The sequence below is a fragment of the Panthera leo genome, chromosome B3 (assembly GCF_018350215.1).
Source record: "Panthera leo isolate Ple1 chromosome B3, P.leo_Ple1_pat1.1, whole genome shotgun sequence".
NCBI classification, from domain to species: Eukaryota; Metazoa; Chordata; class Mammalia; order Carnivora; family Felidae; genus Panthera; species Panthera leo.
The window spans coordinates 52,704,478-52,731,417 of NC_056684.1; the positions used below are offsets into that span (position 1 = coordinate 52,704,478).

At 39.0% G+C, this 26,940-nt stretch overlaps 1 long non-coding RNA gene across 1 annotated transcript; it reads right to left on the reverse strand.

Moving 5' to 3' along the window:
- Positions 1–6,354: 6,354 nt before the first annotated feature.
- Positions 6,355–26,446, reverse strand: LOC122222041. The gene is made up of 3 exons (XR_006203578.1): positions 25,510–26,446; positions 20,522–20,682; positions 6,355–7,600 (listed from the first exon to the last, which is right to left on the reverse strand). It is a non-coding gene; the product is annotated as an uncharacterized LOC122222041 (long non-coding RNA).
- Positions 26,447–26,940: the final 494 nt, after the last annotated feature.

Genomic DNA, 26,940 nt, shown 5'->3' on the forward strand with positions numbered 1-26,940 from the left:
AGCTGGAGTAGCCATACTTATATCAGACAAACTAGACTTTAAATTAAAGGCTGTAACAAGAGATGAAGAAGGGCATTATATAATAATCACAGGGTCTATCCACCAGGAAGAGCTAACTATTATAAATGTCTATGCGCCAAATACCCGAGCCCCCAGATATATAAAACAATTACTCATAAACATAAGCAACCTTATTGATAAGAATGTGGTCATTGCAGGGGACTTTAACACCCCACTTACAGAAATGGATAGATCATCTAGACACACAGTCAATAAAGAAACAAGGGCCCTGAATGATACATTGGATCAGATGGACTTGACAGATATATTTAGAACTCTGCATCCCAAAGCAACAGAATATACTTTCTTCTCGAGTGCACATGGAACATTCTCCAAGATAGATCATATACTGGGTCACAAAACAGCCCTTCATAAGTTTACAAGAATTGAAATTATACCATGCATACTTTCAGACCACAATGCTATGAAGCTTGAAATCAACCACAGGAAAAAGTCTGGAAAACCTCCAAAAGCATGGAGGTTAAAGAACACCCTACTAACGAATGAGTGGGTCAACCAGGCAATTAGAGAAGAAATTAAAACATATATGGAAACAAACGAAAATGAAAATACAACAATCCAAACGCTTTGGGATGCAGCGAAGGCAGTCCTGAGAGGAAAATACATTGCAATCCAGGCCTATCTCAAGAAACAAGAAAAATCCCAAATACAAAATCTAACAGCACACCTAAAGGAAATAGAAGCAGAACAGCAAAGGCAGCCTAAACCCAGCAGAAGAAGAGAAATCATAAAGATCAGAGCAGAAATAAACAATATAGAATCTAAAAAAACTGTAGAGCAGATCAACGAAACCAAGAGTTGGTTTTTTGAAAAAATAAACAAAATTGACAAACCTCTAGCCAGGCTTCTCAAAAAGAAAAGGGAGATGACCCAAATAGATAAAATCATGAATGAAAATGGAATGATTACAACCAATCCCTCAGAGATACAAACAATTATCAGGGAATACTATGAAAAATTATATGCCAGCAAATTGGACAACCTGGAAGAAATGGACAAATTTCTAAATACCCACACTCTTCCAAAACTCAATCAGGAGGAAATAGAAAGCTTGAATAGACCCATAACCAGCGAAGAAATTGAATCGGTTATCAAAAATCTCCCAACAAATAAGAGTCCAGGACCAGATGGCTTCCCAGGGGAGTTCTACCAGACATTTAAAGCAGAGATAATACCTATCCTTCTCAAGCTATTCCAAGAAATAGAAAGGGAAGGAAAACTTCCAGACTCATTCTATGAAGCCAGTATTACTTTGATTCCTAAACCAGACAGAGACCCAGTAAAAAAAGAGAACTACAGGCCAATATCCCTGATGAATATGGATGCAAAAATTCTTAATAAGATACTAGCAAATCGAATTCAACAGCATATAAAAAGAATTATTCACCATGATCAAGTGGGATTCATTCCTGGGATGCAGGGCTGGTTCAACATTCGCAAATCGATCAACGTGATACATCACATTAACAAAAAAAAAGAGAAGAACCATATGATCCTGTCAATCGATGCAGAAAAGGCCTTTGACAAAATCCAGCACCCTTTCTTAATAAAAACCCTTGAGAAAGTCGGGATAGAAGGAACATACTTAAAGATCATAAAGGCCATTTATGAGAAGCCCACAGCTAACATCATCCTCAATGGGGAAAAACTGAGAGCTTTTTCCCTGAGATCAGGAACACGACAGGGATGCCCACTGTCACCGCTGCTGTTTAATATAGTGCTGGAAGTTCTAGCATCAGCAATCAGACAACAAAAGGAAATCAAAGGCATCAAAATTGGCAAAGATGAAGTCAAGCTTTCGCTTTTTGCAGATGACATGATATTATACATGGAAAATCCGATAGACTCCACCAAAAGTCTGCTAGAACTGATACATGAATTCAGCAAAGTTGCAGGGTACAAAATCAATGTGCAGAAATCAGTTGCATTCTTATACACTAACAATGAAGCAACAGAAAGACAAATGAAGAAACTGATCCCATTCACAATTGCACCAAGAAGCATAAAATACCTAGGAATAAATCTAACCAAAGATGTAAAAGATCTGTATGCTGAAAACTATAGAAAGCTTATGCAGGTAATTGAAGAAGATATAAAGAAATGGAAAGACATTCCCTGCTCATGGATTGGAAGAATAAATATTGTCAAAATGTCAATACTACCCAAAGCTATCTATACATTCAATGCAATCCCAATCAAAATTGCACCAGCATTCTTCTCGAAACTAGAACAAGCAATCCTAAAATTCATATGGAACCACAAAAGGCCCCGAATAGCCAAAGTAATTTTGAAGAAGAAGACCAAAGCAGGAGGCATCACAATCCCAGACTTTAGCCTCTACTACAAAGCTGTCATCATCAAGACAGCATGGTATTGGCATAAAAACAGACACATAGACCAATGGAATAGAATAGAAACCCCAGAACTAGACCCACAAACGTATGGCCAACTCATCTTTGACAAAGCAGGAAAGAACATCCAATGGAAAAAAGACAGTCTCTTTAACAAATGGTGCTGGGAGAACTGGACAGCAACATGCAGAAGGTTGAAACTAGACCACTTTCTCACACCATTCACAAAAATAAACTCAAAATGGATAAAGGACCTGAATGTGAGACAGGAAACCATCAAAACCTTAGAGGAGAAAGCAGGAAAAGACCTCTCTGACCTCAGCCGTAGCAATCTCTTACTCGGCACATCCCCAAAGGCAAGGGAATTAAAAGCAAAAGTGAATTACTGGGACCTTATGAAGATAAAAAGCTTCTGCACAGCAAAGGAAACAACCAACAAAACTAAAAGGCAACCAACGGAATGGGAAAAGATATTTGCAAATGACACATCGGACAAAGGGCTAGTATCCAAAATCTATAAAGAGCTCATCAAACTCCACACCCGAAAAACAAATAACCCAGTGAAGAAATGGGCAGAAAACATGAATAGACACTTCTCTAAAGAAGACATCCGGATGGCCAACAGGCACATGAAAAGATGTTCAACGTCGCTCCTTATCAGGGAAATACAAATCAAAACCACACTCAGATACCACCTCACGCCAGTCAGAGTGGCCAAAATGAAGAAATCAGGAGACTATAGATGCTGGAGAGGATGTGGAGAAACAGGAACCCTCTTGCACTGTTGGTGGGAATGCAAATTGGTGCAGCCGCTCTGGAAAGCAGTGTGGAGGTTCCTCAGAAAATTAAAAATAGACCTACCCTATGACCCAGCAATAGCACTGCTAGGAATTTATCCAAGGGATACAGGAGTACTGATGCATAGGGGCACCTGTACCCCAATGTTTATAGCGGCACTCTCAACAATAGCCAAATTATGGAAAGAGCCTAAATGTCCATCAACTGATGAATGGATAAAGAAACTGTGGTTTATATACACAATGGAATACTACGTGGCAATGAGAAAAAATGAAATATGGCCTTTTGTAGCAACATGGATGGAACTGGAGAGTGTGATGCTAAGTGAAATAAGCCATACAGAGAAAGACAGATACCATATGGTTTCACTCTTATGTGGATCCTGAGAAACATAACAGAAACCCATGGGGGAGGGGAAGGAAAAAAAAAAAAAAAAAAAAAGAGGTTAGAGTGGGAGAGAGCCAAAGCATTAGAGACTGTTAAAAAACTGAGAACAAACTGAGGGTTGATGGGGGGTGGGAGGGAGGGCAGGGTGGGAGGGAGGACAGGGTGGGTGATGGGTATTGAGGAGGGCACCTTTTGGGATGAGCACTGGGTGTTCTATGGAAACCAATTTGACAGTAAATTTCATATATTAAAAAATAAAAAAAAAATAATTAAAAAAAAAATAAATAAATAAAAAAAAAAAAAAAAAAAAAAAAAAAAAGAAATGAACAAGGCAAGCAGCTTGCAGTGAGTCCCATGGAGCCTCCTGAGCTTCTCTTTATCCTAACATTCATTATAGTTAGTTACTATTGCCTGACAATCTGTTGTCAATGCCCATCATCAATAACAGTATACAGCTCCTGAGATTAGGGGCCACATATTGTTTGAGCTTCTCTCCCCCAACACCTAGCACAGTCCTTGGCTTGAAATGGCCATTCGTTAATTACCTGTTGAATGAGTGAAGGAGCAAATGAATAAAAGGCTGTAGAGTGATCACATGTCTGTGTAAAAAGATGTATGCCTAGTGGTGGTAGAGCTTAAGCACAAAACTCTGCTTGTGCCACTGAATTAGACCTACCTTCCTTGGAAGGCTGTCTGTCCAGTGGTAGGGAGAGTGACTGTAGTCTGATACACATGCCCCCAAACCCTCTGGTTCAGAGACCATAGTCAGTAGAAGGAATGTAGTTCTGGTTCCATTTGGGACCAGCCAGGCTTTATCAGGCAACCTCAGGCCAAGATGCTACCCTTCTTGGGATGTAGGACTCAAAAAGTTTGTGACATGGACTTTAGGCCGGCTGGCTGGAGTATCTGAGATAATGCACTCAGAGAGAGCAAAGAGTGATAGAGAGCAAAGGAAAGGAAAGAGGAGATTCCTCTTCCACCCAACTGTTCTTCCAGTCTTCTCCAGGTCTTTCTGTGTAGGAATATAATATTTTATAAGAAAGAAGAAGGGTGCATCAAGTCGTTACAGCATACAAGGCAGGTGTCCTCATTCACCACTCCTTCCAAGATGACTGTATCCAAGCAGCTGGCTTCACTCTGTACTCCTTCCCCTTTCTTCTCTGTCATCTCTCTACATCCTCATTCCACGACAGCTCCATGAATTGACTTTCCTCCTTCTCTCTCTTATCTCAGTGAGCATTGTGCCTGGTTAAGGCCTAGTCCAGAACCATGTTCCTCATCAAGCCTTGCCTTCCATGCCAGCCTCAATTCTCCCTCTCCCTGAACTCTACAAGCCCCAGGAACTCAGAGGCTATGAGCATGGGCTTTGGAATCAGATAGAACTAAGTTTGAAACTCTTTAAAAATTTTTTCTTAATGTTTGTTTATTTTTGAGAGAGAGAGAGAGAGAGAGCATGAGCAGGGGAGGGGCAGAGAGAGAGGGACACACAGAATCCAAAGCAGGCTCCAGACTCTGAGCCATCAGCACAGAGCCTGATGAGGGGCTCGAACTCTTGGACCATGAGATCATGACCTGAGCCAAAGTCAGACACTCAACTGACTGAGCCACCCAAGTGCCCCTTGAAACTGCTTTTTAAATTTACAGCCTTGGGTATGTTACTCAGCTTTTCAAAGGAGAGTATAATCATATCTATCTCATAGCTAGCTCAGTGGTCATTAGTGCTATTGGCTGTGGGCTGTCTGAACTTTGCTAACACTTATGCTGTACCTTGTGTTGTTGACCAACATTATAGTTCTTCCAAATCTTACTTCTTTTGTTGGGTTATAATATCCTTAAGAAAGGGACACCTTTTCACTATGACACAATAGGGCTTATGCCAAGTAGGAATATTTGATAAATAATTTGATTAGCTAATTACAGTTTTTCTGATGCTTTTTGAGGAATAAAACTTTTCAATTCATGATAAACTTGGCTTCTTTTCTGAACACAGTAGCCTTGAGATTATTTAGGGCCTTTCCATCTCTAGCTTCCTAAGCCTCCTATGGCTCCTTGAGGGGCAGATACATCTATGTAGACTGTCCTACCTAGTGTTTCTCAGGATGGGCTGGTAGTTTTAGTAATAAGTAATTCTAAAAAAAAGAGTTAGCTATTAATCTGGCTTATTTTGTTGACATAGGGGTTCAAGATATAGTGAGGACACAGGGAGATATCTGACTTTCCTTTTCTGGAGACCAAAGAGGCCAAGAACATTGTGTGCTATCTTTACAATGAGAAGTACCTTTTCCATTAGAAGGCAGATGCTTTCATTTTCAAAAGTTAAATAGAATGGTCCTTAAAAAATGATTCCAGCTAGTAAACTTTAGGGCCCTGGAGAAAAATATCCAATTCAAGAATATACTCCAACTTTAATTCCACAGCATTTCCTCCTGTAAAGTGAATAATTTTCACTTACTCTAAGGCCTGGAAGTTGGGTATTTTGATCCTCTGTGATGAGGTTGGCAGGTATGCTGTGACTCCTGATGGTGCTGTGCTGCCTCCCCACCCCCATCCTGCCCTCTGGCCAGGGGTTAGGGAGAAAATCTCCATGATAGTTGCTACCAAACACATCTTCCACCCAACCATGTCTGGTTTTTAACTCTCCATTTCTACATTTTAACTGCACGAAACTTCAAGCCTCCCAACGAAAAACAAACAAACAAAAAAAAAAACTCCAGAAATTTCTTTGTTCATTCACTCATTCATTTATTCATTTATTCAACAAATTGGGTGCTTCCTATCTGCCAGGAATTGTGCTAGGAGATAAGAATAGGATGGAGAGCAAAACCAGACATCAGTCCTGCCTTCCTGAAACCTGTGGTCTAAGTGGGGAGATGGAATTAGCCAAGTAATTGCATGAGGATATAATTCTAAATGAGATAAAGAGATAGATGTCCTAAAGAAAGGAGTGTGATTCTGTGAGATCATATCACTGAGGAACCTATCCTAGATGTAGGGTGTGGGGTCACCTAGTTAACTAGGTGTTGGTGTGGGTGGGAGAGTCATAGGCAGAGGGGATAGCATGTGTGAGATCCTATGACAGGAGGCAACATGGTTTATTTGAGGAACCACAAGAAGGCCAATGTGGCTGTAGCATAAAGAACATAAGGGGCAAGGAGGAAAAGGGAATGAAATAAGGCTGGAAACTAAGTTAGGGGCCAGACTCTGGGTGGGACCATGTAGGACTGAGGTTTTTATTGTAAGAACAATGGGAAGTTAGTTAGGGGTTTTAAGTGTGTGCAGGGGTGGAGGGTTGGGTTGACAGATGACATATTTTCATTTTCAAGGATTACCTTTTATTGCCAGGATTTGCAGTGGCTTCTGTCACTACAGAAACTATCTCTGACCTCTACCAGGCTAAATCTCAACCTTCAAACCCATCTTTCCAAATGAAATAAGAAGACAATGAGTTCTAGAAAATGCTATTTTTCTCTTTCATTGCACATTTAAAGATAGTTGAAACATAGAACCATGACTAACATTTAGGTGATTTGGCTAATCTTGATACTAGGTGGGGTTATTTTATGATACCCAGCAGATATTTGCATTTTTTGAGAAGTCAGCATTTGGTACTTCAAGGTGAGATCATCAAATCAGGTCATCTCTAGCACTGGGAATAAGAATACAAGATATTGCTTCCCTTATGAAATCCTGTTCTAAGTTAGGCAAATAACAACAGATTTCCACCTATCATAAGTACAGTATCTGAGTCACCCAATCATTGTTAGACATGGATCTGTCTGAGGTTGTACAGCAGGGCTCTTTCAAATTGTCCCTCTACCCTTCCTGTATTTTCCTTATTTTCTTGGTTTTCAATATACATGCCCCTCCCCACCCCACCCATTCTGCCTTACTGGTACATCATAGCCGATTATTATAGGTTGGGTTCTCTGGAACAGATGCTGAGATGGAATCCGGTGTGCAAGATGTTTATTAGGGATCAGCATCTGTGAAGGAAAGAGAGGAAGTAGGATTGGGTAGAGGATGAAGTCCAACTCAATGCAGTCTTGCAAAGCCTCAGCCAACTGCATGGGGAGCTCTGAATCCAGTGTTGCCCAACACAGTGTCACTTGTCAGGCCAGAATGGGCTTAGATTTCACCCCAATCTCACCCAGTCACAGGGCAGATGTTGGCTGCCCCAGGAAGGGTGTGACCTTGGGCCAGGTGATTTTCAAAGCTGAGGCATACCCTGACCTCACTCCCTGCAGCTGGACAGCAAGTCCTTTCTTGAAAGGAGAAGTGGGGCGCATCTCCATGTCTACCACATCAGCCACCTGATGTGTATGGTGTAAGAATCCTGATTAGTGTCAAAGACAGGTCTGCAAGTCTAATAGTAGTGAACTTTAAATTGTAATCATATCACACAGTGGAGAGAAGCCTTCTTTTTCACCCAGAGTTATGGCCTTTCAGTAAATAAAAAAGCAATTGTTTTCAGAGACAGAATGAACTTATAAAGAAAAGCTCTACCAGTAGCTTCGAAATGGCTAAATCCATGGAAATAATACTGCAAAGCCCCACTTAAGAAACTTGAACCACTGTTTTTGAAAGGACAAAATAAAGCTTTACACAGTGTAGGGCACTTCAGTTTTCAAAGTACTTTCTCATGTCATTTGAGCCCTATAATAAGCTTGTGAAGTGAGCAGGGGAGATCTTATAACCATTTCACAGATGAGAAAGTGAGGCTCACGAAGTTTAAGTGACTTGCTCAAGATCACACTGTTGAAACCACACCAGCATTCATCCACACTCTCTTCATTGAAAGTGGGAACCTTCTTGACCCAAATCTAGGGCCAGTCAGGAATGCTCAAGATGATGGACAGGAAGTGGAAAAACAGGGCAGGGAAAGGATTCAAACTGATGAAATGGAAAAGGGCTTAGAGCGGCTTGGCTCCAAGACTTAAAAACAAAGGCGGGGCAAGCACTGATTGCTAGAATATGTAAACTACGCAAGAGAGAGAAAGCCAGTCCCCAGCCTAGCATTTTATGGAGGGTTCAGGGAGAGCAATGATGTCAGAACAATTTCCTGGAGACCAGGTAGGGGAACTGTCATCCCTACATCTCAGAGATGAATATGGAACCTGAACAAAAGGTGAATTTGGGGATTGAGAGACCAAAGCTTTTCCTCCTTGAGGTCAGAAGCCAGAATGACAAGCAAGATTAGATGTGCCTCACCTCTCCAAAGTCTAAGTGAAAGAGACTAAAAGGGATTCCTGCAATGCCAAGTCTGGAGAGATGGCACTCCATCTGCAGAACCAGGGACTGGAGGACTGTCCCCAGCCAGGGGGAACGCAGGTCAGACTACAGACTCTGAACTGAGATGACTTCTTTTTTAAGAGATGTGCATAACTGTGAGATATTAGGCTATATCTCTCCTACTCTTTACTTCCTCTCTCCCTCCCCTCTCCTCCCCTCCCTTCCCCTCTCCTTCACCCACCCCTCCCTCCCTTCCTTCCTTCTTTCCTTCCCTTCTTCCTTCTTTCGTTTTAAAGTCTGACCAAGTTATTAGGAATGAATTATTCTCACATGTCATTTTACCCTGTTTCTTTTTTAAAAAATTTATGTTATTGTGGTAAGAACACTTACACAAGATCTCCTCTCTTAGCAAATTTTTAGTTGTATGATACAGTATTGTTGCATATAGGTACAATGTTGTATGGCAGATCTCTAAAACTTATCTTGCTTAAATAAAACATTATGTCCTTTCATTAGTGACTCCCCATTTCCTCCTTACCCCACTCCCCAACAACTATTAATTCCAGTCTTTGATTCTATGAATTTGAATGTTTTAGATACCTCATATTAGTAAAATCATGTGGTATTTGTCTTTCTATGATGGGCTTTCTTAGCATAATGTCTTCAAGGCTCATCCATGTTGTCTCATATTGCAGAATTTCTTTTTTAAGGATAAGTAATATTTCAGGTATGTATATGCCACATTTTCTTTTCCCATCTGTCAATGGATATTTAAGTTGTTTCCACATCTTGGCTATTGTGAATAGTGCTGTGATGAACGCTGGAATGCAGATATCTCTTCAAGATCCTGATTTCAATTCTTTTGCATAAATACCCAGAGTGGGATTTCTGGGTCATGTGATAGTTCTATTTTTAATTTTTTGAGGAAACTCCATACTGTTTTCCATAGCAGCTGCACCATCTGACAGTTCCATCGACAGTGTCCAATTTCTCTATGACACTTGTTGTCTTTTGTTTTGTTTTGGTAATAGCCATTCTGATAGGTGTGAGGGTAATATCTTGTTGTTTTGGTTTGCCTTTCCCTGATGATTAGTGATGTTGAGCATTTTTTTATATGCCTATTGGCCATTTGTGTGGCTTCTTTGGGGGAAATATCTACTCAAGTACTTAGCCCATTTTTAATTGGGTTATTAGGATTTTTGTTTTTGCAACTGAGTTATATGGGTTCTTTATATATTTTGGAGGCCAACCCTTTATCAGATATATGGTTTGAAAATATTTTTTCCCATTTCATATGTTGCCTTTTCAGTCTGTTGATTGGTTTTTTTTGTTTGTTTGTTTGTTTTTGCTGTGAGGAAGCTTTTTAGTTTGATGTAGTCCCACTTGTCTATTTTTGCTTTTGCTGCCTGCTTTTGTGTCAGATCATGAAATTATTACCAAGACCACTGTCATGAAGCTTTTTCACTATTTCTTCTAGGAGTTCTACAGTTTCAGGTCTTAAATTTAAGTCTTTAATCCATTTTGAGTTGATTTTTGTGTATGGTGTAAGATAAGAATCCAGTTTCATTCCTCTGTATATTTACATCGAGTTTTCTCAACACTGTTTGTTGAAGAGATTATTCTTTTCCCATTGCATATTCTTGTCACACTTGTTAATTACATATGTATGGATTTATTTCTGTGTTCTCTATTTTGTTCCATTTGTCTATACGTCTTTCCTTATGCCAGTACTATGCTGTTTTGATTATTGTACCTTTATATACACTATGTTGAAATCAGAAAGTGTGATGACTCCAGCTTTATTCTTCTTTCTCAAGGTTGATTTGGCTGTTCATAGTCTTTTGTTGTTCTGTATGAATTTTAGAATTGTTTTCTCTATTTCTGTAAAAAATGTCATTGGGATTTTAATAGAGATTGCTTTGAATCTGTAGAGAACTTTGGATAGTATGGACATTTTCAAGAATATTAAGTCTTCAAATCCATGACCTTGAAATGTGTTTCTATGTTGTATTTTATTTCTTTCATTAGTGTTTTGTAGTTTTCAGTAAAGAAGTCTTTTACCTCCTTAGATTTATTCCCAAGTGTTTTATTCTTTTTGGCGCTATTGTAAATGGGATTGTTTTACTAGTTTCTTTTTCAGAAAGTTTGTTGTTAGTGTATAGAAATACAACTTATTTTTTGTATGTTTATTTTGCTTATTTTTTATTTAATTTATTTTTTTAGTGTACATCCAAGTTAGTTAGCATATAGTGCAACAATGATTTCAGGAGTAGATTCCTTAAAGTCCCTTACCCATTTAGCTCATCCCCCCTCCCACAACCCCTCCAGTAACCCTCTGTTTGTTCTCCATATTTAAGAGTCTTTTATGTTTTGTCCCCCTCCCTGTTTTTATATTATTTTTGCTTCCCTTTCCTTATGTTCATCTGTTTTTTATCTTAAAGTCCTCATATGAATGAAGTCATATGATATTTGTCTTTCTCTGACTGACTAATTTCTCTTAGCCTAATACCCTCTAGTTCCATCCACATAGTTGTAAATGGCAAGATTTCATTCTTTTTGATTGCTGAGTAATACTCCATTGTGTGTGTGTATATATGTATGTATATATTATATATATCATATATACCTCTATTAAAATCCCAGTGACATACACACTGGGATACACACACACACACACACACACACACACACACACACACCACATCTTATCCATTCATTCATCAGTGGACATTTGGGCTCTTTCTATACTCTGGCTATTGTTGATAGTGCTGCTATAAACATTGGGGTGCATGTGCCCCTTCAAAACAGCATACCTCTATCCCTTGGATAAATACCTAGTAGTGCAATTGCTGGGTTGTAGGGTAGTTCTATTTTTAGTTTTTTGAGGAACCTCCATACTGTTTTCCAGGGTGGCTGCAACAGTCTGCATTCCCACCAGCAGTGCAAAAGAGATCCTCTTTCTCTGCATCCTCGCCAACATCTGTTGTTGACTGAGTTGTGAATGTTAGCCATTCTGACAGGTGTGAGGTGGTATCTCATTGTGGTTTTGATTTGTATTTCCCTGATGATGAGTGATGTGGAGCATTTTTTCATGTGTCGGTTGGCCATCTGGTTGTCTTCTTTGGAGAAGTGTCTATTCATGTCTTTTGCCCATTTCTTCACTGGATGATTTGTTTTTTGGGTGTTGAGTTTGATAAGTTCTTTACAGATTTTGGATACTAACCCTTTATCTGATATGTCGTTTGCAAATACCTTCTCCCATTCCATCGGTTGCCTTTTAGTTTTGTTGATTGTTTTCTTCACTGTGCAGAAGTTTTATTTTGATGAGGTCCCCAATAGTTCATGTTTGCTTTTGTTTCCCTTGCCTCTGGAGACGTGTTGAGTAAGAAGTTGCTGTGGTAAAAGTAAAAAAGTTTTTGTCTGCTTTCTCCTCGAGGATTTTGATAGCTTCCTGTCTTACATTTAGGTCTTTCATCCATTTTGAGTTTATTTTTGTGTATGGTGTAAGAAAGTGGTCCAGGTTCATTTTTCTGCATGTTTCTGTCCAGTTTTCCCAGCACCACATGCTGAAGAGACTGTCTTTATTCCGCTGGATATTCTTTCCTGCTTTGTCAAAGATTAGTTGGCCATATAGTTTTGGGTCCATTTCTGGGTTCTCTATTCTGTGTGTCTGTTTTTGTGCCAGTACCATACTGTCTTGATGATTACAGCTTTGTAATACATCTTGAAGTCCGGGATTGTGATGCCTCCTGCTTTGGTTTTCTCTTTCAAGATTGCTTTGGCTATTCAGGTTTTTTTCTGGTTCCATATTTTAGGAATTTTGTTTGTTCTAGCTCTGTGAAGAATGCTGGTATTATTTTGGTAGGTATTGCATTGAATATGTAGATTGCTTTGGGTAGTATTGACATTTTAACAATATTTGTTCTTCCTATCCAGGAGCATGGAATATTTTTCCATTTTTTTGTGTCTTCTTCAATTTCTTTCATAAGCTTTCTATAGTTTTCAGTGTATAGATGTTTCACCTCTTTGGTTAGATTTATTCCTAGGTATTTTATGATTTTTGGTGCAATTGCAAATGGGATTGATTCCTTGATTTCTCTTTCTATTGCTTCATTGTTGGTGTATTGGAATGCAATCGATTTCTGTGCATTGATTTTATATCCTGCAACTTTGCTGAATTCATGAATCAGTTCTAGCAGTTTTTTGGTGGTGTATGTTGATTTTGTATCTGGCAATTTTACTGAATTAGTTTATTAGTTCTAACGGTTTTTCATGGAGTCTTTAGTGTTTTCTACATATAAGATCATGTTGTCTGCAAATAGGGACTTCCTCTTTTCTGATTTAGATGACATTTATTTTTCTTGCCCATTTGCTCTAGCTAGTACTTTCAGTAACATGTTGAACAGAAGTGGTGAAAGTGGGCATCCTTGCCTTGCTCCTGATGATAGAGGAAAAGCTTTTAGTTCTTCACCATTGAGTCTGATATTAGCTGTGGGTTTTCATATATGTCCTTTATTATATTGAGGTAATTTCCTTCTATTCCTAGTTTGGTGAGAGTTTTTATCATGGAATGATGTTGAATTCTGTCAAAAACATTTTTTCATCTGGAGACAATCATGTGATTTTTATCCTTTATTCTGTTAACATGAGGTATCTCATTAATTGAATTTTATATGTTGAAACATCCTTGTATCCCAGGGATAAATTCCACTTGGCTTTGGTGTATGATCCTTTTAATGTGCTGCTGGATTCAATTTGTAAGTATTTCACTGAACATTTTTGCATCTTTATTCATCAGGGATATTGCCCTACAATTTTATTTTTTCATATATGGTGTCTTTGCTTTTGGTATCAGAGTTATGCTGCCCATAAAATGAGTGTGAAAGTGTTCCTTTCTTTTCAATCTTTTCTAAAAGTTTGAGGATTGGCATTAATTCTTTAAATGTTTTGTAGAATTCACCAGTGAAGCCATCTGGTCCTGGGCTTTTGTTTATTAGGAGGTTTTTAATTACTGATTCAACCTGAATGCTAATTATAGGTCTGTTTAGATTTTCTATATCTTTATGATTCAGTCTTGGTAGGTTGTATGTTTCTAGGAATTTATCCATTTCTTCTAGGTTATTCAATTTGTTGTTGCATGATTGTTCATAGTAGCCTGTTATGATCCTCTTTTATTTCTGTGGCATCAGAGGTAATGTCTCCTCTTTCATTACTGATTTTATTTATTTTAGCCTTCTTTTTTCCTTAGTCTATCTAAGGATTATTCAATTTCGTTTATCTTTGGTTCTTGAAAGAACCATTTCTTGGTTTCATTTTGTTGTTGTTATTGTTGTTGTTTTTGTTTTGATGTGGGGGGGCAGAGGGATAAGGAGAGACAGAACCCCAAGCAGGCTCCATGCCAAGCACAGAGCCCAACATGGGACTGAACCCACAACTGTGAGATCATGATGTGAGTCCAAATCAAGAGTTGGAGTGTAACCAACTGAGCCAGCCAGGCACCCCAGTTTTTGTTTTTGTTTTTAATTTAATATAATTTAATTTTTTAACCTATTTAATTTGAGAGAGACAGAGACAGTGTGAGTGAGGGAGGGATACAGCGAGAGAGAGAGGGAGAAGGAGAGAGAGAGAGAGAGAGAGAGAGAGAGAGAGAGAGAACAAGAGAGAGAGAGAATCCCAAGCAGGCTCTGCATTGTCAGCACAGAGCCTGATCCAGGGCTCAGACCCATGAAACTGAGACCACGACATGAGCCAAAACCAAAAATCAGATGCTTAACTGAATGAGCCACCCAGGAGAACCTGTTTTGTTTTTGTTTTTTAAATTAATTTCTTATTCTCTGTTTCATTGATTTTTGCACCAATCTTTGTTATTTCCTTGCTAATTTTTGGCTGAGTTTGTTCTTTTTCTAGCTCCTTGAGGTGTAACGTTAGGTTGTTTATTTGAGATCTTTATTCTCTCTATCCCTTCTTCTTTTTACTCTCAACAAATTTCCCTTTTAGTACTGCTTTTGCTACATATCATAAATCTTGGTGAGTCATAGTTTTTTTTGTTGTTGTTGTTGTTGGTTTGACCTGATGTATTTTCTAATTTCCTTTTGATTTCTTCTTTGAACCAATTTTTGTTCAAGAATATGTTGCTTAGGGGTGTCTGAGTGGTGTTCAACTTTGAAGCACTTTGGAGCATCCAACTTAGCTCAGATCATGATTTCCTGGTTCACGGGTTTGGGCTCCACATCAGGTTCTCTTCTGACAGCTCAGATCCTGGAGGCTGCTTCAGATCCTGTGTCTCCCTCTCTCTGCCCCTCCCCTGCTCACACTCTGCTCTCTCTCTCAAAAATAATAAATAAACATTAACAAAAGAGTATGTTATTTAATTTCCACATATCTGTGAATTTCACAGATTCCTTTTGGTATTGATTTCTAGATTCATTTCATAAAAGATACTTGGTATGATTTCAGTCTTCTTAAACTTGTTAAGCCTGGTTTTGTAACCTAACATGTGATCTATCCTGGAGAAAATTCCATGTGTACTTGAGAAGAATGTATGTTCTCCTGCTGTTGGTTAGATATGCCTCTTAGGTTCATTTGGTCCACAGTGTTGTTCAAATCCTGTATTTCCTTATTGGTCTTCTGTCTGAATGTTCTATTCATTATTAAAAGTGAAGTATTGAAGTCTCCTGCTATTATTGTGTTGCTATTTATTTCTCCCTACAGTTCTGTCAATGTTTGCCTTATATACTGAAGTGTTCTAATATTGGGTGCAATTATATATTTATAATTGTCATATCTTCCTAGTAAATTGACCCTTTTATCCTCATATAATGCTCTTCTTTGTTTCTTCTAATAGTTTTTGACTCAAAGTTTATTTTGTGTGGTATATCTATAGCCACCTCTGTTCTCTCTTGGTTACCATGTGTATGGACTCTCTTTTCCCATCTCTTCACTTTCAGCCTATGTATGTACTTAAATTTAAATTGAGTTTCTTATAGATAGCATATTGTTGGGTCTTTTTTTCTTATCTATCCAGCCACTTTATGTCTTTTGATTGGGGAGTTTAATCCATTCACATTTAAATTACTTGTAGGCAAGGATTTAATATTGCCAGTTTGTTTTCTGTTAGTCTTGTAATTCTTTTTGTGTCTTTCCCTCTCTTGCTGTCTTATTTTGTATTTTGTTGATTTTTTGGTATTGATATTTAAAAAAAATTTTTTTAACGTTTATTTACTTTTGAGAGAGAGACAGAGAGACAGAGGTGTGAGCAGGGGAGGGGCAGAGAGAAGGAGACACAATCTGAAGCAGGCTCCAGGCAATGAGCTGTCAGCACAGAGTCTGACATCGGGCTCAAACTCATACACTGCAAGATCATGACCTGAGCTGAAGTTGGATGCCTAACAGACTGAGCCACCCAGGCACCCCATAGTATTGATAATTTTAAAATTCTTTTCTTTTTCTTTTGTGTAATTTCTATAGGTATTTTTGGTGTTGGTGATTACTTTGGGCTTACGTAAAATATCTCATAATTATAACAATCTATTTTAAGCTCATAAAAACAGTCTATTTTAAGTTGTTCAATCACATATAAAAACTTTACGCTATAACTTCTCTCTTCACATTCTTTTTTTAATTTTAATTTTTATTTTATTATTTTTTTTTACTTTATAAAACTCAATTTTTATTTGAACACCCATGTTTCCCACAGAAGTAGTAGGAAACTTAAACTCAGTCCTATTCATAATTTTCTATCTCCTTGTGGGGCTCTGAGAGTGCCCTGGAATTCAGGAGTTGGACCTCTCCAATCTTCAAGCATCTTTTCACATTCTTTGTTGTTGTCACAATTATATCTATTCATACTGTTTCTTTTTTAATGAATTGTTAGTTATAGTTAATACTTTTGTCTTTTTTATACTAGGATTAAAACTAATTTACCTACTACCATTACAGTAACACAGTATTCTGTATTTGCATATATATTTACCTTTACTAACACATTTTATACTTTCTTATGCTATTGTGCTGATGTCTGGTGCCTTTTCATTTCAACTTGAAGAACTTCCTTTAGTATTTCTTGTAAGGAGGTCTCATGGTGATGAACTCCCTTTACCTTTTGTCTGAAAGTCTTTATCTCAGCTTCATTTTGCAGGATAGTTTTGTTGGGTACAGTATTCTTGGTTGGTATTTTTTTTTCCCTTGAGTACTTAAAATTTATCATACCACTTCTTTCTAACCTGCAAGGTTTCTGCTAAGAAATCACTGATAGTCTTATGACTATCTTATGAATATGATAGTCTTGGAATTTTGACAATTTGACTATAATGTGTCTCAGTGTGATTTTTTTTTTTGCTTCTTTTTTGATCTTTTTTGGGCTTCTTGGACTTGGATATCCATTTCCTTACCCAGACCTCGGGAGAAATGTTCAGCTGTTATTTCTTTGAATAAGCTTCTTGGTCCTTTGTCTCTTTTCTCCTTCTGGAATTCCCCCAATGTGTATGTCAGCTTGTTTGGTGATGTCTCATAAGTCCCTTAAGCTTTCTACACTCTTTAATTCTTCCCCCCCCCCCCCGCTTTTTCTCTTCTGACTGAATTATTTCCTATGACTTATCTTAAGATTCACTGACCCTTTCTTCTATTTGATCTAATCTGTTTTTGAACCAGCTCTAGTGAATTTTTAAGTTTAGCTATTGTGTTCTTCAGCTCCATAATTTCTATTTGTCCTTTTTAATATTTTCTATTTCTTTATTGAAATTATCACTTTATTCATATTCTCATGGCCTCAGTGTGCATTTTTATGACAAGTTATTTTGAATTCTCTGTCAGGCATAGCATATAACTCTATTTCATTAGGATTGTTTTGTGAAGATTTATTGTGTTCCTTTGTGACATCTTTGCCTGATCCTTCATTTTCCTTGATGCTGGGTTGGTCTGCAGTAGACAAAATAGCCACCTCTCCCAGACTGGCTGTGTACAGGAGAAGACCCACACCAATCAGTCTTGCCAGAGATTCTAGGGACCTCCCAATCTTTTGTGCTAATCTAACCCACTTTCTATGTTCTTTGCAGCTCCTAGATGTCTAGAGTATGCTGGGTCCTATCAGTGCACTGGAACAAGTGAGATTGAAGCCATCAAAGCCAAACTTGGGACCATCTGTCCAATTTTTCCTTCCTCAGGGAGAATGTTGGAACTGTCTATCTATCTATTTATCTATCAATCTATCTATCTATCTCTGCTTGTTCTGTGCTGAACCAGGAAGGTATACTATGGTGACTGTCAACCCAAATCTCTGTAGCTGTTCTCACTAGCCCCCAGGCAGTCAGATTATGTCAGGTCATATCAGAACTCCAAGACAGGCAAGTTAGAACCAGTCCTTTGGGAAGCTCCCAGAAAAGTTGTGGTGTTGGAAGCCTGAACCAGCTCTTTCCCTTGCCAGGGAGAAGCAGGCAGCTATGGTTTAGCTTGCTTTCTCTGTGCTGAGCAGAGGGGGAGATGCCATGGGATTTCCCAGTCCAAGTCATTGTCTCTGTTCCCCTCTGAGTGGCTAGACTGTGTTGGGCTCATAAGAGCCCCAAGACTGGCAAGACAGAAGCCAATTCTCTGGGGAGCCCTTTTTGGAAAAGTTGGACCATTGGATGAATGAACTAACTCTTTCCCTCCCTGTGAAAACCTAGGACCTAGGGAGTCTCTTGCTGATCATATGGTACTGTGCTGGGGGTAGGAATTCTGGCAAAAATTATGTCCTGAATTTCCCTCCTGGCTACAGTGACCCTGGCTTCATGTTTGCCTGGGGTGCAAAACCTTTCAATTAGTTTCTGAACTTCTCACAAAAGGAACTTGTCTGTGAATTGCTGCTGAACAAATGTGTTTGTGGATAAAGAAGGTCTTCCCACTCTGCCATCTTGCTCATGTCACTCTGGGATATGTTCTTGAATGGAATGTGTGTTGCTTTCTTAAAGCTGTGCATGTAAGCACATAGTCTTCAAACTTCCCCTTCTTCTGTGATCAGAAGAAGACCCCAATATCTGGGCACCAGTAGGTATCCTGGCAAAGAGACCCAGCTGGATGTCTTTGAGGGAGAGGGATTGTACAGGTTCCCTGTGCTCTACCTCCATTCCCAAGACTGGGCAATATAAGAAAACTGGGAAATGAGAGTCTTCCTCCTGGGGCCATGGCTGGGGTAAAACTACCCACCACTTGTGGGTCTGCCCCTCTTAAAGCACCCCAGTGATTGGCATTGATCCCAGAGAGCAGAAAACATTACTATGATACCTAAGGAGCCCAGCAATACTCTTAGAAAAGAGGCTTGCATACAACCAAGCCAATAGAGAACAATAACTTTAAAAAATAATAATAACATTAGGATGTAAAGATTTCAGTAGAACACCAAAAAAAAAAAAAAAACCACAAAACTTTCTGAAGCCAAAAGACAAGATCTGCAAATTAAGTAGATAGAAAAGAGAGAGATAATACTTAAGTAGTAGAAAATAAATTCCCCAAGCTAAAAAAAGACCCAAGTCTGCTGATTGGAAGATTTTGGCAAGTTCTGGGCAAGACAAATGAGTCATAGCTTGGTAAATGCCTGAAGTCTAAGGATAAAAAGAAAATCTTACAATTTTCCAGAAAGAAAGTACAAGTTACTTACAGAGGAAGAAGGATCATGGGGGCATCAACTTTCTCTTTTGTAACACTTGAAGCAGAGAAGATTGAGGTGAATCATGTGAAGATTACTAAGGAAAAAAATAGTTCATACCAAAAATCCTGTAGCAAGACATTGTTCCCCTGTCAGAGTTAAAGAAATACATTTGAAGATATGCAAAGATTCAAAGGATGTGTCACCCACATCTTCCATCAGTAAAAAAGATTTTAATAAAAGATCTAACCAAATAATAAATGAATCAGTTTAAAGGCTTCAAGATGGAGGGAGGATAAAAAGGAAACAAACTGTGATGAGCAAGAATCCTTACAATATATAACTAGTTACACTCATATGGATAATAATAGAGTATTTGGGGATGTGTAATAGAAGCACTCAAAATAGAAAAGACATATTTGAAGGGAAATGCTAATAATAGCCTGGAACTAAAAGTACTAAAGAAGAAAGAGGGGAAGGAAAACTTTACCACAGGTCTCATTTTGGTGTGAGAGTGGGAAGTGAAAGCATTCTAAAGGATTCATCCTTCAGAGGAAAAAGAACAGCATTTTGGGGGGGAAACAGTTGGACTCTTATCTTCATATAACGGAAGATATCCATTTTGTCACCCTATGTAGAGATCCCAGATTAACAAGGAAAATAAAAGAATTGAATAGCAACTCTAATTAATACAAAGGGAGTGGGGGGTGAAATAAGTAATAAACAAAATAGAAGAAACAAGTCACTGAGGACTTGTTTGCTAAATACAGTGCATACTTTTCAGTGTGAAGGTTAATCTTACTTGACCTCTCTGCAACCTTTGGTGGTCTTCACCACTCCCTCCTTCTTGCCATTCCTTCCCATCCTGGCTTCCTTGACATTATTTTCTCCTATGTTCTCTCCTATTTTTTTTTTACCATTCCTTCTTAGGCTCCTTCAACTGTTCTTTAATCTCTATTCACCTTGATTGCTAGTGTTCTCCAGGGTTTTGCCCTACTTCCTCTGTACAGATTCTCCCTTGGTGATTTAACCTACTTCCAAAGCTTCTGACCATCACCTAACATAGATGACTTCCAAAATTTCTCGGCAGACAGGGCCTCTCTTCTGAGTGCTAGACCCACAGGGCCAACTACCAGTGGTGTGGTTCCATTCGGAGACCCACAGGGACCTCAAACTTGGCACATCCAAACTTTCCCCAAGTCTCCTGTTCTTGTATTCCTTAAAAACAAAACAAAACAAAAACCTTTATGAAGTCAGTGGAAGAAAGTACCATATCACTTAATTTTTTTTAATGTATATTTACTTTGAGAGAAATAGAAGCAGAGAGAGGAGAGAGAATCCCAAGCAGACTCTGCTGTCAGCATAGAGCCCAATGCAGGACTCGAACCCACAAACCATGAGATCATGACCTGAGCCAAAGTCAGATGCTTAACCATCTGAGTCACCTAGACACCCCATATCAATTTACTTTTTATTGCTTTATTAGTTATAGCAAGATGTTTTCATGTTTTGTCGATCAGTTGTGTGTGTGTGTGTGTGTGTGTGCAAATCTTTGCTTGATATTCTTTATACCCCTTCCTTCCTCTCTGACTTGTGCCTTAACTTGGGTCCTGATAAACACCTCAATCAAATTACTGCAACACTTTCCTGAGTGTTCCTCCTGCTCCTGGTCTGCTAGTTTATGCAACCAGACTAAATTCTTCAGTCTGAGTGATATATTTATTAGACAACTCTGACTGTGCCACTCTCCTGCTTAAAATATTTCAATGGCTTCCTGTTGCCTTTGGAATGAAAACCAGGCATGCTAGCATGGCCCACACAGCGCCTCCATGATCCAACTCCTGCCTTCTCTTTCTAGCCTAGTTCTTGCCACTCCACACTTCTACCTTATATCCTTTCTTCTAGCTTCTGGGAGGCGCCTCTCCTCTGTTTCATGCTATTACAGTACTCATCTCTGCCTTTTGTGCCCTTTCCCCCTTCTCCCTCTGGTTAACTTTCATTCATTCTTCAAAACCGACCTCTGGTGTTCCCTCTGGTGAGCCTTCCTCACTCCTGACCCCACCTCTCTGGAAGGGTTAGCTGCCCCAACTAGGAGCCCCCACTGCAATTGTGTTTACACATCCTGGTGGTACAGCCCATTGTTTTATAATTGCCTTTTCATCTGTCTGTCTTCTTGCCAGTCTGTGAGCTCCTTGAGTATAGGTCTACATCTTCCTCATCATTATAGTCTCAGAACTTAAAGCAAACCTAACATACAGTAAACATTCAATACATTTTTGAATGATTGAAGTTGTGATAAAATGAAGCACTCTTGCTATACTTTCTTTCTGAGACTCCTTTCCTGACCATAGAATTCATTCATTTATTTAGAAGGGGGAGTAATCAAAGTAATCGAAATACCTCCATCCCCTCTGCTCAGTGAGAGAGGGTGCCTCCTTGAGAAACTTTCTCCACCCCGGGTAGTGTTTGAAGAAGGTTCCCTATATCTGCTTACTTTGTAAAATTTCCATCTTTGGGCCCTGGCCTTGTTGACCTTCCTGTTACACTTCTTTGGGAGCACTGTTAATACCATGTCTTCCCCTAAAAGCCCTCCCTCCCTGTTTCATAAAAGGACCCAAGCCTGAATGTCCAAGCAGACACTGGACAGTCAGCTCTAAAGGGTGCCTTGTTGGAGTTCTCTCCCCTTTCTGTTTGCCATTGCTTGATTCATGCTGAGTTTCAGGTGGGGTCCTATGAGCTGCAGCTGGGGCCTCCTGATATAGTGCTTTAGACTGTTTTATGGTGGACCCTCCTGGAGTGGGGGACCAGAGGGCAGAAGGCAGTACAAGGCAAGGACATTGCTCAGACTTGAACAGGAATTTATTAGTCAGAACTCTTCAGAGAAACAGAAGTATCCCATACTATTGGCTGTATACATACATACATATGTATGTATACATATATATATATGTATATATATATACATGATGTATATATAGACAGGTTTTATATGCACTTATATATGTAAATTATATATTATATATATAAATATTGTATATATTATAAAGAATTATATATACTACATAATATATATGCTATTTATATTATACATATGTGTGTGTGTGTGTGTGTATATATATATATATATATATATATAGTTTATATATATACTATAAGAAATTGGGTTAAGGTGATTATGGAGGCTGACAAGATGTGCAGCATGAGTTGGCAAGGTGGAGACTCAGGAGATCTGATGATGTGGTTCCAGTGAAGTAGCTAGTAGTCTTGAGACTCAGAAAGAGCCAGTGTTTCAGTCTGCGTCCTAAGGCAGGAAAAAGTTGATGTCCCAGTCTAAGGCAATCAGGCAGGAGGAATTCTCTCTTACTCTAGGGAGAGTTAGCCTTTTTGTTCTACTCAGGCCTTCAGCTAATTGGATGAGAACCACCCACATTGGAAGGGGCAATTTGCCTTACTCAGTCTATGAATTTAAATGCTAATCCCATCCCAAAACACACTCACAGAAATACTCAGAATGTTTGACCAAATATCTGGGCACCCCATGGCACACAAGCTGGCACATAAAATTAACCATTTCAGAAGGCAATAGAGTGAGAAAGTGGTCCCTACCTCGAGCTGTTGGAAGAAACATATAACCTACACACACCCAAACACATGCGTGCACACACGCGCATGCACACACACACACCTGCCCTGTAACTAGGCTTCCCAAAAAGGGTAGTTTGACTTCCTAATAGGTAATTTTGGGAATTTATGGAGGCATTTGTCACTATCACAATTTGTCACAATGATGGGAGTGGGAGTGCCACTGGATGGGGGTGTCAGATGTTCTGCCATGGTCGGGATACTCTATACCGCAAGGTACTGTCAACATGACATTCAAATGTCCCACTAGATATTTATGTCCATGAAAACCCTGTTCGTAATTATCTGGGTCTAGCATGCAACTCCATCTTACATATAAACATGAAGGATTTTTTTTTCACTTTTAACATAAACTGAATTTCTCTAGGAATGCAAAATTGAATGAAGGTGGTACATTTTGTTCAGGACTTTACTGAGAATTGTTCCTAGCAATGCCAATCACAGTATTTGAGTCTACACATAGGTGCAGACATCTAACTACTCATTAGGTCTTCCACTGTAGCTGTGTACACAATTTTCCAGGTATTTAAATACTTAATATTTTACTATAAAATTGCTTTTCTTGCTCTTTGATTATAACACAGTGAGTACTTATTTATAATTTTTTTTGAAATTATGGATTTTGAAGGGGAAATTCTGTATGTAGGCAGATTACATTATTTATGGTTTTCATTTGAGCATAACAAAGGGAGAATTATAAATTATTTGTTATAAAAAGAGGCATTTGGGTCTAATGTGGCTGAGAGCCACTATTCTAAGTGAACCATTGCCTCCGAAGAAATGCTCATCTATCTGTCATGCCCAAGCCTGGCTCCAACAGGTCTCATGCTGTGAGGAGGCTAGGTAGGTCCCCAATAATTTATCTTCCATTTTGGGAAACTTCAGAAATTCACAAGTCCCAGGGCACTTGGCTGTCTCAGTCAGTGGAGCATGTGACTCTTGATGTCAGGGTTGTGAGTTCGAACCCCACCTTGGGTGTAGAGATTAGTTTAAAAAATCTTTAAAAAAATTAACAAGTCTCTAAGTAACTGGCTAATATGCCTACTCATCAGTGTCACTGAGATATTTCTTTGTTCAATCACAGGCTGGCAAGATCAAGAGGGATTTGTGTCTATTTCCTTCTAAGGACTTACAGATTCTGCCTCCTCCATGAAAGCTGCCTGGATCAAGTGTACCTTGAGAAAGCTCTCTCTCCCCTTCTCTGCTCTGCCTACACTTGCTCCACCTTAAATTCTTTTTAATGAAATCATTTCTTATCTCCTCAAATGGATCATAAATTCCTTGAGAAGAGAAATTGATGTCCCACCTCCCAAGGCGCTCATTAAGAATGTTGAATGAATGGGGGCACCTGGATGGCTCGGTTGAGTGTCCAACTTTGGCTCAGGTCATGATCTCATGGTCCATGAATTTGAGCCCCGCATAGGGCTCTGTGCTGACAGCTCAGAGCCTAGCTCAGAGCCTGGAGCCTGCTTCAGATTCTGTGTCTCCCTCTCTCTCTGCCCCTCCCACACTCATGCTCTGTCTCTGTCAAAAATAAACATTAAAAAAAATTTTAAAAATGTTGAATGAACAAATAAGTAAATGATGAATGAATAAATGAATGTGTAATTTGGGGGAGTATAAGAGATGGTGCTACCAATTTAATACCAATATCTTTGGAAATCAAATAGGGGGGACTATTTTGTGCTTTATACCCAGCCAGCTCACTAGCTGAACTCCTAGTGATGCCTTGGGCTTTAATCAGGAATTTAATTAGCCCTGGCACTTGATTCTGGAAGAAATGGAGAACAACAATGAGCACAAGTAGGAGAGAACTAGATTGTTACCAGCCTGACATATGGTGCCATGTATCATCCACTGGCTTTCATTTAGGTCTGGACTAAGTCCTAGGTAACTCTACTTCTAAATGTTAGAAGTGCTTATTTTCTTTCTAGGTTCCAGATGATTAAGACCTTTTTATTGGCTGTCTGAAACCAAAAGCATGAGGTCCTTTGGATGATTAGGGGTATATACAAAATAGTTGCCGATATAGCAGGTATAGGTAACACAGTTCAAAACACTGGGCTTGATTCCTGACATTTTCCACCAATTAGCTGTATGGCAATGCACAAGCCAGTTGATATTTCCAGGTAGAAAAGTCTCTGAATCAACACAATGCAGTAAACAACTATTTAAATGAATAACACTGTGATGTACCATGAAGCTAAAGAACCTCAAAATTTAAGGCCCTTCATTGCACTGGCCTCTTTCCAAGGCCCTGTGCCTCCTTTTATCAGATGGTATTATTACCCTAAACCTGGGTCTCCTGTTAAGGTTCCTTCCAGGTTCAAAATTCTGTTTCTGGCGAATGGCCTTGAAGAGGGGCATTTTCTACTATACGACTTACCCAGTTTTATAACTTACTGTTTTTGAATTTTCAAGGCCAATGCTGTGTCTAGGTACATTGCTCCTAGATACTTAGTACAATTTTGGACCATTCTGAAAAAGAAAAAAACTCTAAGTGAAAGTCTAGATCTGTGAGATTTACCAGTACAATGTTTAAACTTGAGCCACATTCTATGTTTTCTTGTAGCTGAGAATTCTACCAGAAAAATTCTTTTACTGTAAGGTCCATGTCATGTTCCAATTAGTTTTGCTCAGGTTCCATTTCTTGTTGTTCCAGAGTCCCAACATTTGACTTAAATATTGCAGAGGCACTTCCTTCATTTTCCTAGAGGAGTTTTGGCCTCTTGGAAGCCATGGCTGGGAGGTGCTGGGGAAACCATGAATTGAGCTGACAGTGTTCAGTAAAACAGGTCTTTACTGTGTAGCAACCTGATTTAGGCACCTACAGTAATGGAACTGGGAAATTTGGGGAGGTTCTTAGGAAGTCTCTTCATTATTTGCCAGGTAAGTATGAGGCACAAGCCCCAAGGTTTAGTGTCATACTGCTAGCCCAAGAGGAGAGAACAGAGAAGGCTGATGGTGGAGGAGATGAATATCTTCAGGCTGAAAGTCCTTACAATGAAACCTTTCTTCACAGTCTTCTGAGTCTTCACAACTTCTTGCCCTCCCAACAATAGGCACCACGGGGTATCTGTCCTCAACTGCTTTCCACAGCCACTATAAGGGCCTTGTCCTAGAACAACCTGGTTTGGGCACTCACCCCAATCAAACTGAGAGTTTATCTGGACTCAGGAATTCTCTTAATTACTTCATTTTTCTTGTTACTGGCATTTTATTACTTTTTTTGTGGAAAGGGGATCAAGAACTCTTTTCTGTTTATTCTTCTTGATTTTCATAAAAAAATGGTTATAGCTCTACTTCTGACTTCAATTTGTGTCAAACACAAGCTGCAGCATTCTGTTATTGTTTTGTCTCTAACCCTATTTTCCCAATATGTAACCACTTTCTCTTCAGAATTATGACCCACTAGGATCCCTACTGTTGACAGTAACAACTCCAGATCAGTGGACCACTTAAATGGATTTCCTGTTAACATTTACTCTGCCTGTCTGAAATTTGCATTACTATTTATGCTTTTTTTCATTTAATTTACATCTATTTGTTAGTTGAATTTAGATTGGTGTTTGGTTTTGAACCAGCTTTGAATTTGTCTTTTTATTTTTATTTTTTGGCTCATAATTATCTTTTAGTTTATATTATTTTCCTGTTTCTCAACCATCCATGAACTGGATTAGAACTGTGCTCTAGGGGTGCCTGAGTGGCTCAGTCTGCTGAGTGACCAACTCTTGATTTTGGCTTGGGTCATTATCTCATAATTGTGGGATCAAGCCCCACATCGGGCTCTGAGGTGAGTGTGGAGTCAGCTTGAGAGAGAGCTTGGGCTCTCTC